Consider the following 15,873-nt stretch of genomic DNA (forward strand, 5'->3'; position numbering starts at 1 on the left):
TTTAGTCTTTGCTACTTTAAAGATCTTGTAAGAGCTTGTGAAATTCCAAAGACAAAGGAAAAATTTTCAAATCTTCAAACATTAACAGTGGACAAAGCAAAAGCACAGATTTTTAATTACTGAGAAAGTAATCAATGGGAAACAAAAACAGGTGTGGGGCTAGTTAATTAACTAAACAAGAAAAGGAACATGACCAAAAAGTAAACACAGTAAGAACAGAATTCCATAACTGTGACATTTCGACCCCTCCCGGAACGTTGCGTCTTCGCAATGGGTGACATGGAGGATCCAGAAGGCCAAGGCGGAGCTGAAGGCACAGGCAACCAAGGTGGAGGTGGGGCTCCAGAAGACCGCTGCGGAGCTGGAGCGACTGAGGATGGAGGTGGAGCCGGAGGGAAGGAGAAGCCTTGAGGGATGGACTGATGAGGTGAAGCCAGAGGAGTGGAGTCTCGAGGCTGCGGATGGTCGACAACTGACCAAGGCGGAGCCGGAGGGACGAGGGAGCCGGGTGGAGCTGGTGGGATGACGGGCCATGGTGGAGTCCAGGGCTCTGAGGCTGGAGGAGGACACACAGAATCCTCATGCCAAGGCGGAGCTGGGCACAACCAAACACAAATCTAAATCTTCAAACATTAACAGTGGACAAAGCAAAAGCACAGATTTTTAAATACTGAGAAAGTAATCAATGGGAAACAGAAACAGGTGTGGGGCTAGTTAATTAACTAAACAAGAAAAGGAACATGACCAAAAAGTAAACACAGTAAGAACAGAATTCCATAACTGTGACATTTCGACCCCTCCCGGAACGTTGCGTCCTCGCAATGGAGAGGGAACATGGACCATAGTGCCAGGGTGGATTGGATGGAGGGAGGAGCCAGATGGAGCTTCAGAGGACAGCCAGGATGGTGGCCCACGGTGGAGTCGACGGCGGGAGGAACCATGGTGGAGTGAGAGGTGACAACACTAGGGGGCCGACTGACGGAGACTGCACCAATGGATGAGGAGCCCCAGATGGAGCCAAGCAGACGGAGAGCAGGGTGACATGGAGAATCCAGAAGGCCAAAGCGGAGCTGAAGGCACAGGCAACCAAGGTGGAGGCGGGGCTCCAGAAGACCGCTGCGGAGCTGGAGCGACTGAGGATGGAGGTGGAGCCGGAGGGAAGGAGAAGCCTTGAGGGATGGACTGATGAGGTGAAGCCAGAGGAGTGGAGTCTCGAGGCAGCAGATGGTCGACAACTGACCAAGGCGGAGCCGGAGGGACGAGGGAGCCCGTTGGAGCTGGTGGGATGACGGGCCATGGTGGAGTCCAGGGCTCTGAGGCTGGAGGCGGAGACAGAGAATCCTCATGCCAAGGCGGAGATGGAGACTGAAAGTCCCGATGCGAATAAGAGCGCCCAGATGGCGATGACTGACGCTGAGCTGAGGGACTGACAGACACCAGCAGAGATAAGGTTGAGGAACAGTCTGGTTTGAGAGGAGGCGGGAGAGGGAGGCTGGGAGGGAACACAGAAGGACTTGGGCTGGACGGCACCAATGGAGACGCAGGAGATTCAGGGCTGGGCAGAACATGAATCCAATTTCAATGTCAGCAGACAGAATAATCTAATTTAAATTAAAAAAGTGCCCAAGTGAAGGAAAACAGCAACTTAATTAGTATTTCACACTCGTTCATGCATGCGCCATGACTGTCAAAACTGTGTCATTCATTGATACACACTGAATTATAAGGCTCTTTGCACAGTCAAAACTGATCAAGTCAAAACCGATCAAGATCAATTTTCAAGGATTTAGCAATCTGGACCGTTTAAAGGAAAAAAAAGACAGGATTCGTATAAACAGACATATTCAGTTTTGGTTTTGATGAATTAATTCAGATGTGGTCTGATTTCTGAGTTGCAGTGAACCTTCTTGCCATCTCACTCCTAAATAATTCACGTTTAGAGAGTTGAGTCACTATCCACTCTTTAATTAACTTATATTGTTATACTTAAACAGTCATAACATTAAAAATCAAATACCTTCTCACACTAAAAAAAACGGTTGTCACTCATGAATCATAACGTCTGTCTGCTGATCCCTCATGATAAGTGTGGTTATCAACGTTTACATCAGCACCAGCGCCTCTGCAGTGTGTGTGTGTGTGTTTAGTAACATTGTGATGACGGATTGGATGCAGTACAGGCATACTTGGGCTTGTTTGTTAAACAATTAGCCTATGCAATTTATATGTTCAAAAAATGACCCCATACCAAAAACCAACTAAAAAAACTAAAAAATTTGTTGTGGAACTTTTTATATTGCACAGTTCATCTCAATGTCAGTGAACTGTATTTTTATTTATGTTAGCTATTTGTGTCTATATATACAGAAGTTGGCTTTCTTTGTATCTTGAAGGTTTTTAAGACAACATTAGATATTTTTCTTTAAATAGATGATCCTTAAAAATACTCTGACTTCTAATTTCAAAACCACATGCACTTAAAATAAAAAGTAAAACAAAGAGTGGATCTTTTTAAGTGATTTTATGTTTACTAGGCCTGAGTGAAAGCCCGTTTCATTGGTTTGCACTTCACTCACTTTATTAACTTGCACCACCTGCTGGTCACTTTCCACATCGCAGTTAATGAAAAGAGTCAAACAGTCACCACTAGAGGGTATACGTGCTGATAGAGTGCGACAAAAGTGGTATTTAGTATATTAACCATATAAACACAAATAGTGAATATCCATAATACTGAAGATGTACATGAATAATTATGGATTACATACATTAAAAAAACTTGGAATTTTTTTATTTTGGCAGTCATAGCACAGCACAAGCTGAATTAGAATTTTTCAATATCTTGTCTTTTTATCAGTACATGCAAGCATGAAAATACAGAAGTGGATAAATTAATAAACACTAAGATCATATGATTTTCTTGTTGACTGACTGAAAGTTGTTTTAATAGCTCATGAATATCCAGCACTGGCTGCATCTTCTTCCTCTGCAGGGCAGGCCATGCTGTCATGTTATTTATTATTGCCAAATTTGAAGAACCCATGGCCTTTTCCACCATCTCCATGTCTTCATTTATCACATCAGAGTGACCCAGCACAGCCTGCTTCCATTTCTCATCCGAGTTACACAGCTGGAAACACATGCACATCAACAGATTAAAAATGAATTATCACTCTCATTCATTTCAGAAACCCAGATAATGCTGGACAAGTTACAACCTAAAGTTAACTTTAAAGGATAAAGGTTAGTTTATTAGCAATATTGACGATTTCCTTTGGTGCAACCACTCCTAGTAAATCACTACATTCTTACAATGTTTTTGAAACATCAGTTACATATGATCTGATTGACATGCAACCTTAACTTTCCTCAAGAAGCAGAGGAGAAAGGGACAGGGTATCGTCCTAACCTTCCTAAACCTACTTGAGGTTTGGCTGAGGTGGTCATTGTCCTGGAAGTATATGTAGGAAAGGATTTTAAGCAGTGGTTTGTCAGGTAAACGTTCCAGGTAGTCAATTCCCGCTACACAGAGCAAAACTGTACTCCAGAATCCTGGTGCCAACAAACACTACAGCTAGCTGCTCTACAATTATGGATGACATTCACACACACACACACACACACACACACATACACACACACACACACACACACACACACACACACACACACATATATATATATACACACACATATACATATACATATATATATATATATATGCAGAATAATGTAATCTGGATCTTTATCCTGCAATCTTGAATCATTCAAAAATTTAAAAAGGCATACTTGGGCTTGTTTGTTAAACAATTAGCCTATGCAAATTATATGTTTAAAAAATGACCCCATACCAAAAACCATCAAATTTCCAATAATATATTTAACTAAAAAAATATTTGGTTGAACTTTTTACATTGTACAAATAATTCAAAAAATGTAAAAGTCTCCAGAATTTTTTTTTTTTTATAAACACTTGTTATTTTTTGTTTCACTTGTTATTATGACTGATGACGATATTCAAAATCATAATACATTTTGCTTATCGGATTGGCCTATGTTGTTGTTTTGCAATGCAGGTAATCCAAAAATCGACCACCACATTAAAATATTTGTCCCTTACGGTGATTACAGAGGAATTGTCATTTAATGTGCTTCCAAATACATCTTTTTGTGCGATAACAAACTGGTAGAAGTATGAAACATTTTTTTTTAAAGTCTAAAATTGTAATTAAAAAGTTTGCATAAAATTATGTATGTGTTGGGTGGGTGGGGGGGGGGTGGGGGGTTCACGAACTGGCGGATTGATATTACGAAATTCTGACGTACGTTGCTGACTAGTAATTTATTTATAAAGCACTGGGTTAATGATGAAACGAGCCGTGTTCAGTAACTCCAAAGCCCGTTATCATCGTCGGCACCGTGGTTGGGAAGGCATTCCTGCGCCACTTATTGTCATAATCGTTGTTCTTTGGTGTGGGAAGTAGTGCGTGGCGGAAGCACGCAGCGCTGTGGGAGCGGAGGTGATGCGGCAGTTCGCAGGTCGCTCAGCTGATGAAGGTAAAGCTGCTGCTGCTGCTGCACTGAGTCTAACAGCTACTACAACACTGGACAAAAAACATAGGTAATTACAACAACACCAAGATATGCTCATATATATTTAACTTCAGTTTCCGGGAAGCGTCTTGAATCATATGCGCATCGCAGCCCTTCGTGTGAATCAGTCGTGTAACACGAGTAAGAGAAGCCAGACGAAAGAAAAAATGGTTTCCAGTTGTCATCCCTCGAGCCCTTTTCCCGTTCCCCTTGTTTATTTCTGTTTTGTGTATCATTTTTATGTATTAAAGGAAAACGCTTTATGGCGTTCATGTGATGGTAGATACAACAAACTAACGTTACTCGAATCATTTTTAATAACCTTTGTGAGGTATCGAGAGGGAATTGAGACTCGTTTACATCCCCTTCGGAAAAAAATAACGTTACAGTAATTATAACCATTTATAATACTGAGAGATCAGCATCTGAGTAGTACAACGTATATGACGACTACCTAAGGAGTTCTGTTAGCTTTTTATGGGATGGGCCAATTTAGAGATTGGCTAAATATTTTTAATACTATGATGGCCCACAAACTAGAAGGTAACGAGAAACGAATAACGTTACAAGTTTGTTTATTTCAGCTTCTTTATCTGTTGGTAATGTCACGAAATGTCTGATTAAAACGGAGGAAGTTTTCATCCATCACAAGAGATGATTTTCATGTGGTCTCCAGTCGTGTTCGGGTAAAATGTTGATTCGTGTAGTTTGCTGGAGCTGGTGTTTGTTTACGTCTTCAGTCACTTTGACCTGATCTCGTCTCATACACGTCGACAGGAGACCGGCTTTGCTCTTTAGCTTTACCATATGTAGGCCAAATACTGACAACAACGGTACAATCTTTATCTTTTTAGTACTATTGTTTTGGTTGTTCACATTATACTGTGTTTTGTCTTTGCTGTTGTAATTAATACCGGTTATTTGTTGATAATCGCTTGTCACGTTTCGTCCCTTCAGCAGATTAGCATCGGTTAGCCGTGCTAGTACAAATAACAGCTTAAGACAAAATTTTATGATTTTTCTTATTCGGCACTTGAAACTACTTCACTCTGTCTGTCAGTTTTAAAAACGTTGTTTATGTATGAGTAGCTAACGTTAGGTGCTATGATGTTTTAGAGCGTTTTGTTTAACTTAGCATGGCTAGCATTAGCTGGTCATGATTATCACTTTGACTCAGTGAACATAACGTAACTTTAAAACACTCTTCATCGGGTGTTGTTTTCGGTGGTGCTTTGCAACAGTAGGTTTATATGTGTATGCGGTATTAAAGGACCATCTTAGCTGAGTTGAATGAGGAAAGCGACTATGGAGCAGTGACACAAATACGCGAGACCGGTGTGAAAGGCCTCGGAGTGCGAAAATCAACCAATCTTGCTGTATTTTGTTTATTTGTACCGAAAAGCACTCGTACTTGTTCCCGTGAATTGACGTTTCGTGTGATATGCTCGTGAACGGACACTTAGTGGGTCTCGGCTGATAAGAGTTTGTTTCGTGGACTGGGCAAAATAAACAAAAGGATTGGCTCAGGCCTGTTGTGAGAAACGGCCTTCATAATCATGTCGTATTTTCACGTCAAGAGTCCAAACACACACTCAGCAGCACACAACTGCGCTTGATCTAATGGATCTAATGTTTGTTTTGTTTTATGGTCGTTTGAAGGAATGCTCGATGTAAGTTCACCCTCTCTTCAGGGAAGTAGAAGTCTGTGTAGAGTGCACTGGTTATTTTTGACATGTTTGGGGTCAGTTCGTTGATTGTTAGGCGTTATGGTCGAAATGAACGCTTCTTTTGTTCTGTTCTGGACGTTAAATGTTTGAGTTTGGAATCGTGGATTTGGCGTCTAGTAGTTGAAACGTCGTGGACGTTGCTTAGTTTTCTGAAGTAGATTTTAATGATGGTGTCGTTGTGAAGAGGAAGGCCTGTCGTCTCGATTGAACATAAATACTCCTGTCTTTCAAAACCTGCCGAGCTGACGACCTAGACATTATTTTTATGCTTTACGTCCGGACATTCAGTTCGTCTGATAGTGTATGTATTGCATATACATATGTTCACTCGTAAAATGTTAATAATATGGATATAAAAACTCGTTTTATAATGACATTTACGTAGTCTTGAATGAAAACGGCCACACAAAGCTCTTATCTCCTCATATGTAATACAAAAGCAGTGTACTTAATTTGTGTTATTTACAATACCTGAATAGTGAATGTGTTCATATAAAAGTGAGTTGAAGGTACAAAATTAGTAATGCTTTAAATAAGCTTGTAAAATGTGCTCTAGCCATGTCCTATGTAGCCGAATGTGGTCTCTTTTTATAATCTTTAAAGGCATCTAGATGTATAGCATACAGTCTATTCAGTATTTTTAATTATCTTTTTATTTGAGATTAGTCTTTGTAAAATGTCTTGCATATTGTCAGGGAATGACATATGGCATTGATTTTGACTGTATTACTGAACAAAATGGCTACCAGCTTAGGCTGCAGTGGTAATTTAATTCATCTATGATTTTACGATGTCATCATTAAATGGAATAACACATTTGATTAAAATCAACTTTTTTTTCACCCCTCCTTCCTAACCCCCATTATTGTCCCCCTTCTTGTCGCCCTAGGCTGCTGGTTGGGGCATTTGCACACGGCTGGTAAGTTCGCATAGTCTTTGCCGTTACCTTCATGCTGACAAGATGAGTCCAGTGAGGGGACAGGTGTGAAGGAGATGGGGGTTAAACAGGAAATTGACAATCTTGCTTTGGCAGATAAGTTTCTTAACATCCAGAGTATATGGCTTGTGCAGAAAGTTTTTTTTTTTTTTATAAACTATTCAGATTCTTTGTTTTAAGTGTGCAGCACTTAGATTTGGGTAAATGTGGTGTGAAGATGAGCAAGGTTTATGCAGCACGAGTGTGCTAATGGTCCATTGACTTAAAAAGCAACAAATAGGCAATTTCCTTTTTAAAATAGATTATTGTGTTTTTGGTAATTTGGTAGTTGAGTTACTAGTGAAGTCATCATGAAAGTAAAATTGTCTCTATTTACTTAATACAGTTCCTGGCTTTAAGGAAACTGATTCATCAGAGCACATTTGAGCTTTTTTTTTTTCTCTCTATTTTTCTTTCATCAGAATGTGATGACTTGAGCCTCTGAAACGGAGTTCCTTTTTGACTCTTATTTTTCAAGCCCTCTTATCCACTGGTTCTAAATTCCAGTCCTGGGGACCCCCTACATTTTGCATGTCACCCTTATTGATCACACCTGATTCAGATATCAGCTCATTAGGAAAGAGAACCATGAACTGAACTGAGTGCATCTGATAAGATAGACATACAAAATGTGCAGAGCATTGGGTCCAGAGGACTTCTAATCTAATCAGCTGTCCATAAAGACAATTTGTCATGATCCAATCAATTCTTGATGGATTGATAAATAGACAAGGTGTATATGAAAAGAAAATATATTTATTCATTTTGGACAGTTTCTCCTGTATCACAGGGTTGCTCTTGCTGCTTTATTCTTTCAGCAGGCCTCAGGACCAGTTTCATTTCTCTTGATTATTTGATTTGGGCTGTGTAGCTGATCCTGTGTTGGTTATGATTGGGATAAAGTAATTAAAGCCATTTGTTTCTCCTCCCAAAATGGAGTCGGTGGCAATTATAAGCAACCGAAATAGTAGGGGCAGGCATGTTTAAGACTACTGAATATTTAGATTAACTAAATGTGTTTGACTAACAGTAGCCTGCGCAGACAGCTTCACCTCTTTTTAATAATAATTCTAACTTGAGATGTAATATTTGAAAAACAAACCGATAGAATTATAAAATTGTACAGTAAGCCCAAAAAAATTTAAATCATGAACCGCTTGAATTGGGTGTTACAATTGATTTATTTGTTAGCGATCGTTAAATGATCTTATTTAATTTTTTAAACTGTTGGCTGTTCTATTCAACATGATTGGCTAAATTTACATGCACAATTTTTGGTTCAATGTAAAATGTAAACCCTACAATCAGAATGAATTCATTCCTATTGATGAATCTGATTGTAGTGTTTACATGAACACTAAATAAAGTGAATGGGTTGATGTGCTGCGTTTATATTTCCAAGCTTCAAATCTGAATTTATTTTTATTTATTTTTTTGTTTTTTGACATGCACACTGCATAAATCTAGAGTTTCTTACTGTTTGCACATAATAATCATTCTCTTGAAGGCTTTTCAGTCCGATTGAGCCATCAATCTGATGACAAATGGATTATTTGGTTGCATTTAAATGTAGCCATTGTGTAATTGGTTCTTGGGGAAAGTTAAGTTGAGTATCTTAGCCTTTTCATAGTTTTCACATGACATCACACCCTTACAGGAACACCCACATGGAGGGCAAAGAAGGCTTTCCTCCACTGACCACCAGTTTTTGTTTTTTTAATGAGTCATGCATTTAGTAGTAATGTAGTAAGACAGTGATATTCAAAGGCCAAATTCATTGTTCACCTTATTGATGATGCATAATTTGTACAGGCAAGCAGATGAATCCAGAATATAAATACAATGTGCAAAGTTTAATTTTAAATGTTTTCCATAGTGCATTCCATAGTTCATATTCTGGGCTCATTTGCTTGCCTACATAAAGCATGCATCGTCAATAAGGTGTGTACTGAATTTGATCTTTTAATATCACTGAGTACGTTTACATGGACAACAATAACACAATTGAGGAAATACTCTAAGTATCTACCATGTAAACATATTTTTTATTACCTTAATCTTGCTAAAGTCATACTTTAAGGAAACACAATATTGAATTAAGACGAGTATTCCCATTTTAGTCACATTATTGGAGTGTAGTAAAGACGTACATACCTTAAATCACACTTACCGTCATGTAGGACTTTTTGTCTCATTTTGTGACAGGATTCACACTGCTGTGGTAAGCCATTTGATGGCAAACAAAAGAGCATGGCTTCAAGCAAGAAGGCACATTTTTATCCGTTGTCGTCTGTTTGCACGTATAGTAAGGGGTGGGAATCGCAGGGTACCTCCAAATTCAATACGTATCACAACACACGGCTCATGATACGATAATATTACGAATACAGTGATTCTGCGATAATCAATATATTGCTAGACAATCCTTTTTTTTTTTTTTTTGCAGATCTTTCAAGAAACAAGACAAGCATGCGTGTTTGAGAATTTGTATGCGTAATATAATATTTTAGCTGTTAATCAGTCTGGATATATTCTGGAAATCTGACAATGACTGCCACATACATTTTGTTTATTGTGCTCCAATAGAATTAAAAATAGCTTATTTTTTAGTCTTGACCAGCCAATGCACATGCATTGTCTCAGGATGCTGACTGTTGCAATAGCAACCAGAACTTCTAACAACAGCTGCAGTGATGCAATTAGACCCTTTCCTCTTAGTTACTGCTCTGTCTGACAAACCATGGTGCTCATGCCACTCGTCATGTTTCTCATGCAGTGAAAAATACACTCAGTGACCACTTTATTAGGTACACCTTGCTAGTACTGGGTTGGACCCCCTTTTGCCTTCGGATCTGCCTTAATTCTTCATGGCATAGATTCAACAAGGTGCTGGAAACTTTCCTCCGAGATTTTGGTCCATATTGACATGATAGCATCATGCAGTTGCTGCATGATGCGAATCTGCTGTTCCAACGCATCCCAAAGGTGCTTTATTGAATGGAGATCTGGTGACTGTGGAGGCCATTGGAGTAAAGTGAACTCATTGTCATGTTCAAGAAACCAGTCTGAAATGATTTGAGCTTTGTGACATGGTGCATTGTCCTGCTAGAAGTAGGCAAGATGGGTACACTGTAGTCATAAAGCGATGGACATGCTCAGCAACAATACTCAGGTAGGCTGTGGTGGTCAAGAGTTTTGTTTTAGACTGTTGAACACATTTCACCATTTTAATTTGTGGGGGCTTCAGAATAAGTTATTGTACATTCTTCAAAATAACTTTTATATTAAACATAAGTAAAGTGACATTTTACATATGAAGGGCAATACTTTTAGAAGAAATGTATGAGTTGCTATAGAAGATAAAGTATTAAAGGGGGGGTGAAATGCTAATTCATGCATACTGAGTTTTTTACACTGTTAAAGAGTTGGATTCCCATGCTAAACATGGACAAAGTTTCAAAAATTAAGTTGTACGTTTGAAGGAGTATTTCTGTTCCAAAAATACTCCTTCCGGTTTGTCACAAGTTTCGGAAAGTTTTTTTTGAGTATGGAATTTCCTTATATGGGTCCTGAGGGCACGTCTGCCGGAAGAGCGCGCGCTCCCGTATAGCAGAGCACTGAGAGCACAGACATTCACTGATCAGAGCGAGAGAGTCGCAAAATGTCACAAAAGGAGTGTTTTTGGTTGCCAGGGCAAGACAACCCTGCACAGATTACCAAAAGAGAAACAGCATTAAGGGACCAGTGGATGGAGTTTATTTTTACAGAGCATCAACGGAGTTGTGCAAGTGTTTGTGTTTGTTCCCTGCATTTCGAAGATGCTTGTTTTACAAACAAGGCCCAGTTTGACGTTGGATTTGCACATCGTTTATTTCTTAAGGATAATGCAGTCCCAACGAAAAAGGGTCACGATCGTGTGTTGGAACCACAGGCGGTGAGTAAAACTGCTTCAAATATCTCTGTGTTGTTAACTTAGCTATCGGCGCGTAAGCACATCCAGTAAACAACATGCGATGTTGTCATCAAACTGCACTTTCCACATGTACAGCTTAAAAAAAAAAAAAAAAGACAACAAAGTGGAACTTAGTCATTTTCCAAAACCGCTAAGCAAATATATACAGTTTCAGTACATACCACATAGAGACGTCGTTGCTGATGCTGCTCTTGTTAAATTTCAGCCTCTGGATCTGCTTCTGGATCATAAATATACGCTGAATCTGACTGTTAGCCATGGTTTGTTTTGGTTGGTTTTGTCCTCACGGTAATGTCACAGCTCCCAGACGCTCTCAACGCAAAAGCCTACTGGCGCTCGTGATTCTTTAGCTCCGCCCACACGTCACGCCTCAAGCCGGTCGTGTTTTTCCGGGAAAAATCGGTACAGACTATCTTTCTCTTATGAATATAATAAAACTAAAGACTTTTTGGAGTTATGAAGGATGCAGTACTACTCTATAGGTACTCAAGATTAACAGGATATTGAGTGAAAACGAGCATTTCACCCCCCTTTAAGCATTTCTGACTTTCTTAATGACTGCACATTCAATGAAAGCTGACAAAAATCTTTGATAATTGTCAACTCAAGTGCATAGTTTTGATTGGACTATAATGCATCACATATTGTCTAGTCTAATAAGTCTTTTCTAAACACAAAATCTCATTTGGGCCTTTTGCACCGCTTTAGTTGCAGAACTAATTGTAGAGTACTAAAGTACTGGGATGATTTTGTGCAAATTATTTCCCAGTACCATTTAAGTACCACTTATCCCTATGTCTTTCCAAACCCGTAAAACAGCTCTGCAGAGTTTAGCTCCAACCAGCTCCAAATCACACCTGCTTGGAAGTTCCTAGTAATCCTGAAGACCTTGATTAGCTGGATCAGGTTTGTTTGATTAGGGTTGGAGCTAAACTGTGCAGAGCTGTGGCCCTCCAGGAATTGAGTTTGAGACCAGTGCCGTAAAAGCTTAGTTTGTCTTCGGAACACAATTTAAGATATTTTGAATGAAAACCGGTAGGCTTGTGAGTGACTGTCCCATGGACTGCCAAGTAAGCTGCACTGTCAAAGTCCAGAAAAGTATGAAAGGTGTTGTCAGAATAGTCCATCTGCCATCAGTGTTTCAACCGTAACATTATGAAGCAACGAGAATACTGTTTGTAAGCAAAGTTTATTTTAAACTTTATTCAACAATTCCTGTCAACAGTCTCCTCTGTGTCGCTCCATATCACTGCATGCTGCTTATGCTCCTCTGTGTTAGCCGCACAACAAATGGTGCGTTGTTTTCTTTTCTTTTTTTAAATCAAAGCAGAAATACATGTAGGAACAGCGCATCCTTGATACAGAAGAGCATAAGCAGCATACGATGGGGGTAAGTGATTAATTGACAACATTTTCATTTTTGGGTGGAATATCCATAAAAATAAAAAAAAAACGGTGTTTTTGTTGTCTCGCGGGTTTCACAGAAATAGACATGGAATGTCGATGTATATGTAAAGTGACTGAAAGAACAGAAAGGAGGACTAAGAATCTTCAATGACAACATGCAGTGCTACATTTGCTACAAGTACATGCACTTCAGCGTCTGTCCATTTATCGCTGTTCATTATACTTGCAAAATAAGTTGACCGTTTACAGTATTTTTACACAGCATTTTAAATCATGGCGCGTCAGGGCGTTTTCGAACGCGTTTGATCAATCAGTGTATTCTTGTGTCACGGATATTTCCAGTTCAGCTGGTTAGACCCTCCTCCGGAGTAGGAGCCAATTTGGTTCTAGAAAAAGGCAGTCCGGTACTTAAATAGCACCCCGTTCCAGCAATACAGAAGTGGGTAGTTCCACAATTAGTTCAGGTACTATGAAAAGGTTCCTGTGGTGTGAAAGGCCCTATTGTTTCTAAAAAATCTTCACGGATATGACTTCATGAGTAGATCTAGGCTTGAGTCTTCATCCCTATTAGAGTCCACTGACGCGGTTTGTCATAGTCTATCATTTAAATGAGTTCTCATAATCATGCACCTCCACTTAAGTGGTTGTCCTGCAGGATGCCATCTCACAGACTCAAAAGATAAAGGTGTGCTGGGATTGTGTGTCTCTGCGATGTCGTAGTGATTGATGGGTAGTGTTGTTCATTACCACTGAGCTGAGGAGGACACAAAGCCCCCCTCTCCATCTATTCTGTCTGGTTTCTTATCTCACTGCATGTTGTGAGGCCTTGTCTTCAAAATCGCCTCAAGCTTGATGCCGTCATGCATTACTAAGCAAATGGGCATCAAACACAAATTTGATTGGTCAGTGTAGAAGTAAATCATTTTAGTGTTTGGTTTTCCTTAGAATTTGACCATTTCTCCCTCAGTGTCTCTTTAGAAAGCTTTTGTTTTATTGTGTGTGTGTCTCTCTCTCTCTCTCTCTCTCTCATCATCATTTTCTTGGTGTCTTTATGGATTATTTGTGCATTAATGCTGTGGCGTATGTGAGTAATGTCATTGATCTTTTATGAATTGTGGAGCCATAGATGTTGTGGTACATGTTAGGGCTGGCGCGATAACCGCAATATTGTAATACCTCGCTATTGACAAGCAAACTGCAGAGGAAAGATAGAAACCGCGGCAACTGCAGTGTTCAGTTTTTGTTTAAATTTGTCACTGTGCATTCAATGTTAAATAAATTGATGCTACAATATGGTTACGACTGTAATTTTCTCGCGAGCCGTTGTAGCTTTATGGTGCTTCGTTTGTTTTGAATAGGCCGGCTGAAATGATGAGAGGCACTCGATCTCGTCCCAAAACCTAATGTCAGGTTGCCAGTTTAGGAACATTTTGGCTTTCAACCCAATGAAAAGGGCGAGCCAGTGAATATAGATGAGCCGATATGCAAAATTTGCTGCAAAAAGGTTCCTGTGACACGGCAATACATCTAATTTGAGGTCATCGGGACATTCTAAAACACTTAACGTGAAAAACGCTTAACGTGGTTAAATGTACCAATGCAGTGATATTAACAGACCAAACTCATCGAACATCATATTAATAAAGTATATTATCTACAAATCAGATGATCCCTGAATATGAATTCAACGCGTTTAATAACACGTTAAGCCTTTTCCTCTCATAGAAAACCATCATAAGGCTTAACGTGTTATTAAACGACTTACATTCATATTCAGGGATCATCTGTTTTCTTTTTTTTCTTTTTTTTTGTACATCGTATACTACTTTATTAGTATAATGTTTAGTGAGTTTGGTTTTTAAAAATCACTGTGTTAGTACATTAAGCCACATTAAGCGTTTTCTTATAATATTTCTGTCGCGGAGCAACATCAAAAAGAACAGCTGAGACAGGCCGATAGTTAGGAGTAGCTGAAGCCTTTGCAAAATCTGTAAAATACAGCTGTGAAAGTAACCGGCATACCTGCTGAAGTAACTTACAACCTCTGCATCAGTGCCCGTTCCCAAGAGAGCGTGAGCAGATAACGAGCTCACGCAAACTATCTGCATGAGGAGTGCATCGACTCCAACACGAATCCACTGTCCTGGTGGGCCAGTGGTGGCGCGATAAGTCTAGATTTCTGCTGCTGTCCAAAGTCGCGCACAAATACGTGTAATACATATTAGAACTCTTTGATTTCTTAAAAATAAAATGTATTGGAAAACGCATTTTCTTGTTGCTGTTTGGCATTTAACATGTGTCTCTCTGTCAGTTAAAAAAGCAACAATAACTCAAAGATAGAGCTTTGTATGCAGCAAAATCAGGATAAATTAGGTATGTAAAAAAAAAAAAACGGCGGTAATACCGTATATCATGCTATTGAGCCACCCATAATAACCGCTGGGGAAATTTCTTAACCGCGACAGCCCTAGTACATGTCTGTGATTCGAAAGATGATATTGAGCTCCTAGCGGCTTTGCATTACTGAAACGGGGGGTGCATTTAGTAATGTTTTTTTTTTTTTTTGGACCAGACAGAATACAGATTAATTGATAATTTGCTTTTATGAAAAAGAATGGGTTGAATGTTAACCACTTTCGTTTCCATATAACTATAAACTAAGATAAAAGTTCATCAGCATTCATTGATCAATCTCATCTTGCAGTGCAAAATAATTAAATAATGCGAGCAACTGAGAAAGTTAGTTGCATAAGTGTGTCCAGTGGGAAGAATGAGTCTGGAGCCTTGTGTAATTATATTCTGTTACTCCCTTAATAAAAGGGGTGCTCCGATCACGATCGGCCGATCGTTATGCGCATCTCGTCAGTAAAGCCGGTTCTCTAATCAGCGGTAAATTCCATCAGGTGCCTGATTTCACATAGAGCAGCTGTTACTACACAGAGCCATTGTTAACTGAGAAGATGTGCAAATAAACGCTGAAAATGAAATTGGATTTGCGCAGCAAACAGTAACAGCTGCTCTGTGAAATCACGCACCTGATGGAATTTACCACTGATTAGAGAACCAGCTTTACTGACGAGATGCGCATAACGATCGGCCGATCGTGATCGTGATCGGAGCGGAGCACCCCTACTTAATACATTTAAAACATGTCTACATTAATTAGGGCTGCACGATATTGGGAAAAAATGACATTG

The 15,873-nt window shown here is 39.5% G+C and overlaps 1 protein-coding gene across 10 annotated transcripts in view; it reads left to right on the top strand.

Moving 5' to 3' along the window:
* The first annotated feature begins 4,457 nt into the window (after positions 1–4,457).
* Positions 4,458–15,873, top strand: part of LOC127934462 (E3 ubiquitin-protein ligase TRIP12) — a 49,664-nt gene continuing 38,248 nt past the window's right edge. For 3 of the 10 annotated variants that reach the window (XM_052531853.1, XM_052531858.1, XM_052531860.1), the window contains exons 1-2: positions 4,499–4,621; positions 7,210–7,239. The gene's annotated coding sequence lies outside the window, so the exon portion shown is untranslated. Of the gene's footprint in view, positions 4,622–5,138; positions 5,427–6,198; positions 6,264–7,209; positions 7,240–15,873 lie in introns of those variants that run through there. The other 7 variants (XM_052531856.1, XM_052531862.1, XM_052531854.1 and 4 more) reach the window with 5 other exon arrangements.

This window comes from Carassius gibelio, chromosome A18, assembly GCF_023724105.1.
Source record: "Carassius gibelio isolate Cgi1373 ecotype wild population from Czech Republic chromosome A18, carGib1.2-hapl.c, whole genome shotgun sequence".
Taxonomy (NCBI): domain Eukaryota; kingdom Metazoa; phylum Chordata; class Actinopteri; order Cypriniformes; family Cyprinidae; genus Carassius; species Carassius gibelio.